We start from the raw sequence: 7,163 nt of genomic DNA on the forward strand, positions 1-7,163 counted from the left end.
ATGCAGAATGCAAAATACGTTTACACATATTTGAAATCTGGAGGAACAGCAGTGGGCAAGCTCTAACTTTGCATTTGACTCACATGAGCAACACATAAGGCGCAGACAGATGGCCTTCAGAGGGACGGAGACGTTCATTCTCTGCGGCTCACGTCCTCTCTGTTTGCCTGCAGGTGATTCAACTGACGCAAGACTGATGTAAAAGAAATTTCACTGAGCCATGAATGTGTGAGGTGCAAACACACACACCCAAACTCACACACGCACACACACACACACACACACACACAGTCCCTCAGTGCAACCGCTGCCCTTCCGCCGACCACCAGGGGGCAGTGTTACAGCACAGAACCTGGCTGACCCACACGACTCCACTTTCTCCGAGATCCGGCCGTGATCCCTGCTGCTCCCAACTCTTTCATCGATGCTGCATGAGTTCCGAAGTAATTGAATTCCATTCAGATAAGGTTTAATTTTATTTCATTGTTTTCACTGAATACAACCACTTAACAGAGATCAAAGGGTTGTTTGGGTTCAAACCAGGTGGAGACCCTATAGACATCCTTTAGTTAATTGCTTCTGAGCTGTAAATCACTGGAATGCCTCAAATATGCACATTTTTATTAAGCAACTGGACATCTGAACTTGCGTGATGCTTGCTTAATTGTCAAATTGGAATTGCGCAAAAGGTCTGCAGCTGCAGTTGGATAATTAAGTGCGGGGAGATAATGACTGAACACCTGACCTGATTGTACTTGTTCAGAGAATGCTGAGATGATTGCTGCTGGGTTTTTTTTTTGTTCTTTCCAGCAAAGACATTGCAATTCATGGGAGGTGCTTTGACTAATAGCGCTACATTAAGCTCTACATCACTACTCTGTATAACGTAATGCACATTTCAATGGCGGAAAAAAAGAAAAATCTCCAGACATGCGCCTTCTCCTTGACCAACAATAATCTTTCACTTTGTTGAATTACCCCCATGAACTGGGTCGTCCACCCCTCCCGTTCACAGCCATTTCCACGGGTATAGAACCTACTGAACCAATCACAACAAGGTGAGGCGGGCTGCATGCAGTGGCTCCTACACAGTGGCGTCTCTGGCATGAAAAGTCCAGTGGAGCACAACAGACTCTACACTTATACGCAGGGGTGATAGCGCTCCGGCGTCACGCCGGATTTCCGGCATACCGAGGTGTTTGCGAGAAAAAAAAATAAAATCAGGTTTTCCGTTTATTTTTCTTATGATATGAATTTTTTTATATACCGTAATACCGGTGAGTATGTACACAACGTTGTGAGCGCCGCGCCGCGCGGCGCGGCGGAACGTAGCGCCGCTGGACCCTGTTTGTGAGGGGACTGTTTAGCCAGTGAGCAGAGCCGGCAGGGAAAAGTCAACAGTGCCGCGTGTCCGCGTGTAACCTAAATCTACCATGGCATCAGCGTTAGGGCTCGGCCAAGTGAGGCTTTATAAATATATGGGCTTTATAAATGTATTAAATATATGAGCGCGGAGTCGGCGAGGCGCTGCGCGCGGCAAGGAGTACGAGGCGGGCGCTGTGAAGCCTGATTTATAGCTCCGCGTTAAATCGACGCGGAGCTTTCGCCGTAGGGTACGCCGTATTTCGCGTAACCCACGGCGTAAGGCCTGCGTTGGTGTAACGCAGAACCATAAATCAGCCTTAAACCACACCTGTAGCCCATCAGCTGATGAGGATGAGAGATTAAAACAGCGGGGCTGCGAGTTGTACATTGCTGGTACGTTTTGTTAACTCAGAGCTTTATTGGTTCTGAGTTCCCTGTGAGCAGTATTCGAGTTGAGGGGGGATAAGGGGTGATGTGATGGCACCCCCCCCTGAAATAAAAACGGTCCAAATCATCCCCCCCTGAAATAAAAACGGTCCAAATCATCCCCCCTGTAAAACTGTCATCCCTCCTTTCCATCCCTTATGTCATTTCATCAATGAATGTGGTTTTACTGCTATTTCAACATTTAGAGTCATCACCAGAAAAATAACACCAGAAAAATAACTTATTTGACAATTTTCACCTGTTTCAAGTAAATTTTCACTTGAAATAAGTAGGAAAATCTGCCAGTGGGACAAGATTTATCTTCTCATTACAAGCAAAAAATCTTGTTCCACTGGCAGATTTTTCTACTTATTTCAAGTGAAAATCTACTTGAAACAGACTGATTTATTGCTTGTGAGTTGAAAAATACATGAGAACAGGACCTTGAAAAAAAATAATCACATATTAAATCGCAATCGTAATATTGAGGAAAAGAATCGCAATTAGATTATTCTCAAAAATCGTTCAGCCCTACATTAGAATCATAAGTGCTGCCACCTCAATGTAAACTGCATCATTTTGTGAGGCCATGCAAACCTGTATTTATACTAGTGTGGACATTAATGTTTTTCTACAATATTTCCTCCTCATGACAGTAAAATAGGCCATTCTAAGCCAATTTACTGCAGCAATTCCTTTCCAAATCATTAGAAAATGTGGTTAACACCCAGTTGTGCATGAAAAAAAAAAATTGATATACCGTGAAACCGATATAATTTTGAAAAATACCGTGATATAAATTTTTGGTCATACCGCCCAGCACTACGTTCGCGTAGATCCGAGAGACGCTTTCACTCAAAACCACACCAGTAGCCATACTTAAGCCAATCGGTAATAGTGTAGGGGGTGGTCTTGGGTTTTGGCCAATCAGATTGATTCTAGCCTCGCGTCACCAGGCTCCAGGCTGTTAACCGAAATCACCAAAATAAATGTGTTTCATTCTGTTTTCTATGGGCTGCATGTGGTGAGCTTGAACAACAGGACCATGGGTCAATTTACACCAGACTTACACTTTAAGAGGACAAAAAATGACAATTGTGTTGATCGGGGCATATATCTTGGCTTAGGGGCTCGCTTACCTCCCAGGGAAAAAAAGTTCAGGCTCAGGACTTTTTTTTTTACTATCACCCCTGTATACGTAGCCTCTCATTTGTCTGTACAACTCAAATTAGCTTAGTATTAAATGCAGGGTTTCTGCTACATGCCTACGGTACTTTCCGTACTATAAGCCGCTACTTTTTTCACACGCTTTGAATGCTATGGCTTTAACAACGATGCGGCTAATTTATGGATTTTTACGGGCTAACGAACTTCATGCCGCCTCTACATTTAGCGTTGCGGACACCTGCGGCTTATAGCCGAGTGCAGCTTAAATATGCACAAAATCTGTTTTCTTTTTAAATTTACTGGCGGCGGCTTATATTCAGGTGCACTCAATAGTATGGAAATTACGGTAAATGATCAAGGCGTACCGCCACGCCAAAATAAAAGCCTTCAGAATTATAATCTTTCTTTTCAGATGTTACAAGTGTAAATTATATTGTATGAATGGATCCATTTAAATTTAAATTTAAGCCTACATTTGTCCACATTTTCTGACCATAAATATGATCATTTCGACCTATTAAAGCCACAGATGGTCATTTTGACCGATTTGGATTTTGCGCTGTTCTATTTATCCAAGAACATCGTGCTGAAATTGGTTCGGTGGATCCATTTGTGAGGAAAGGAAGAAATATCACTGAAATATCAGAAATATCACTACTGAGAGTTTCTTCACCTCCCCAAAACTACCCACCACCTTACGGTTTCCAGTTCATACATTGTTTAGTCTTGGTAACTACGAGAGATAACCAACATAGCTTACTGCACATCCTACGCTAAAACGCATGTAGCATTTCATACAGACGTACCAATTATTTAATTGGATGCTCTCGGCATGGCACGCAATGTTCCAGAGACCTTTTTGGACATGTGCACTGTGATTTCAGCAGTTCATTACTTAAACCATTTTCAGGTGGTTTGAGAGGAATTGGAATACCCACGGAACACATTTGTGGTCATGTGATTATGGTGTTTTCAAGCTCCTCCCATTTCCACCTTGCTATGAAGAAAAGAACCTCATGGTGATTTGGTAAGCATGCTTTTTCGATACCAAATACGTTTTTTGCATGTAAAAGTAACATTTTCTCCTGTCAACTTAACCAACTATCAAACGGTCAAAACAAATGAATTCAGGTAGAACAACTTATATCATCCATGTTCATGAACTACCATCATATAAAACTCTGTGATTAATGCTAGTTGAAGACTAGTCTAATGCTAGAGTGGGTGTAGGGTAAAGTGAGACAAATGATCTGGGGTAAAGTGATACATGTCTCACTTCACCCCATCATGAGGTAGAAGTTAAGTTCAGTCTGAGACATATTTAAAAGTAATATTACATTACATTTGTTGTCTTTTTTATGTTACAGCCAATGTAAAGAAGCTGTAATGCGAAGAAAGTACACCAGAAAGACGACTTGGAGCAAAGCATCCCTGGAGGAGGCAGTCGCTGAGGTCAAGGCAGGAGAGAAGTCCTTGAGAGACTTCAAGGATAGGAATATAGACAAGTCAAGCCTCCAAAGATTCATCAAGAAAAAAGGGAAACGGAAAGTAAAATCAGTAGCCTGGGGTGCAATAGCTGACGCAAAGAGAATATTCACAGATGAGATGAAGGAGGACCTTGCCAAACACTTGAAAGAACTAGCCGACCAGTTTCATGGTCTCAATCCACTCAAGTGCCGCCACCTCATATTTGAATATGCAAGTAAAAACAATATCCCTGTCCCTGACAATTGGACAACGAAGCATTGTGCAGGTAGGCTAGGGTATACAAGAGCTACAGCCTTTGACAGAACGACAGTGGGGGAGTTCTTTCATAATCTGGCTGTAGTGATGGCAGGTGACAGAAATAACTCATTAGTTACTAATATTTTATGGTGGATTTACCTATAGTTATTCTGATATGGGTTTTCCCTTGCCTATCCTTCAACAAGCATACATTTCCTCCACACATGATTTACAACGTTGACGTAACCGGCGCCTTTACAGTACAAAAGCCAGGGCGAGTAACCTACACACAATACACTAGAAAACACCAGACTGATACTGAGTGGCTTGTGAGAATGACTAACTTTTGACACAATGCTGAAACTAATGCTAAGTTTTTATTTTAAACCCATAAATTGGAAAAAATAAGGGACTGAAAAGAAATATATGCCTTTCAGACCTGCGGAAGCATACTGATTGCACATGTCATTAATTCAAAACTTTTCTATTTGATTCATGTTGTCAAAGAGAGAGGAAAAAAGCAGGTTGGTTCTGTCACATCGGCTGAGAGAAGAGAACTGGTAACTGTGGTGTGTGCAGTGAATAATGCTGGAAATAACGCACTCCCCGATGTTCATCTTCCCCAGAGTTAGGTTTAAGGACTGCTTCATGATTGGAGCACTTCCAGGAGCCAAAGGGGCTGCCACTCAATCTGGATGGATAAACGACACCTAGGCAGAGTTCCTTGACCACCTGACACAGCACCCCTTTTTACTAACTGCACCCCTGACCGTTCCATACTGCTACTCCTAGATAATCTGAAAGCTCATGTCTCTCTCAAGGCTGTGCAAAAAGCAATGGTATTGTTCTACTCACCATCCCACCGCACACATCCCATTGCATGCAGCCTCTGGGTTCAAGACACACTACAGCCGAGCTATGGATGGCTGAGTGAGATCTAACCCTAACAGTCTCCATCTACCAGATTGCAGGATTTGTGAATGAGGCCTTCGTGTCAGCATTGAGACCAGGGAACATCATTTTGGACTTATTTCAGGGATTTTCCCGTACAACCGAGATATTTTCCCTGATGAAGCATTTGAACCATCCATGGTGGCAGACCGGCCAAACCCTGAGCCTGCCACTGCAGATGAGCCAGATGGTCCACACCCTGCCCATGATCTACCTGTGGATATCCCACCCACTGAAGATACTCTACTCACTAACGTCAATCCATCTTTGTCTCATACACATGGATATGCCTCCCCAGCTTACACCAATGTGCTATGTGACTCCTCCTGAAATCTTACCACTTCCCAAATGTCTTACCAGAAAGCAAAACAAACGAAAGCGTGTGAAGACAGCCATACTGACCTATACCCCCGAGAAGCAGGCAATAAAAAAGGTCCATGAAGACAGGCAAAAGAAACTGTCAAGGAAAAAGCAAATTATAAAAGAAAAAGGAAAGCCCAAAAAGAAAGCGTCCAAAAAGAAGATCATAGTGACTAACTCTGAGGAGAGTGATGCCCCTGTCCCACTGGTCCTGACAAAGACAGCTCTGAGGATGAGAGAAGTGATCCAGAAAACACAGATCTATCCATGGGTGACGTTGTTATAAACTTTGCAACAAAAACCAGAACCGGCCATTACATGGGAGAAAGTTGAGGATGATGAAATAATTACACAATTTTTCAGAAGAATCTCAAGAAACACAAACGAGTGGGACAGACCCATATTTGCTATCAAGGAAAAGTATGTGCCATATGTTCATATAAAGGATGTGATGAAGAAGCTGCATCAACCTAAAAGGGGTGGAGGAACCAAACGGAGAGAGCAACTCCTTAGCTTTCTGTTACCTTCAGGGCTGGAATGTAAGGTAGGCTTAAAAGGGTGTGGGTATGACAAGAGGCTGATGTTCTAATCCAGGTGGGACTTGTCATGTGTTCTGACCACCAGACTGTGTACAGTAAATGTATGAGAATACCCCAAACTGTCTCACTTTAAACCCTTGATTTTTCTGGTCTGTCTCATTTTACACCTGGGCTCTGGGGAAATTATATTTCCACTACCCTTATTCCTAAACACATTCTGATGATTTACAGTATGTTGCTAGAAAACATCCTGAACTAATAATAAATGTGTAAATTGTATTAATATATCATTTTAGCTTGCACGGAGGGCAGGAAATGTAAAAAGTGCCTCACATTACCTCACTCTGCCCCTGATTTACATAGTGATCACATCCACCGGTGTTTGGGATTCTTTTAATTGCCAAACAAAGCCCTCATGTGACTTTAAAACACAAAAACACAGGCCAACCGACATATTTTAGGAGCCCCACATGCTTGAAACTATTGTTGAGTGACAACAGAATAACTATGACTGCCGAGGAGAAAGTTTGAAAGCTGGAACCAAACTGTTTGGAAGTTTAAACCCAGAGCTATTTATCGACCACAGTTAGTGGTAGCATGGCAGCCATCACAACTAGTGGGGCCGCTGTG

This window comes from Cololabis saira, chromosome 23 (assembly GCF_033807715.1).
Source record: "Cololabis saira isolate AMF1-May2022 chromosome 23, fColSai1.1, whole genome shotgun sequence".
NCBI classification, from domain to species: domain Eukaryota; kingdom Metazoa; phylum Chordata; class Actinopteri; order Beloniformes; family Belonidae; genus Cololabis; species Cololabis saira.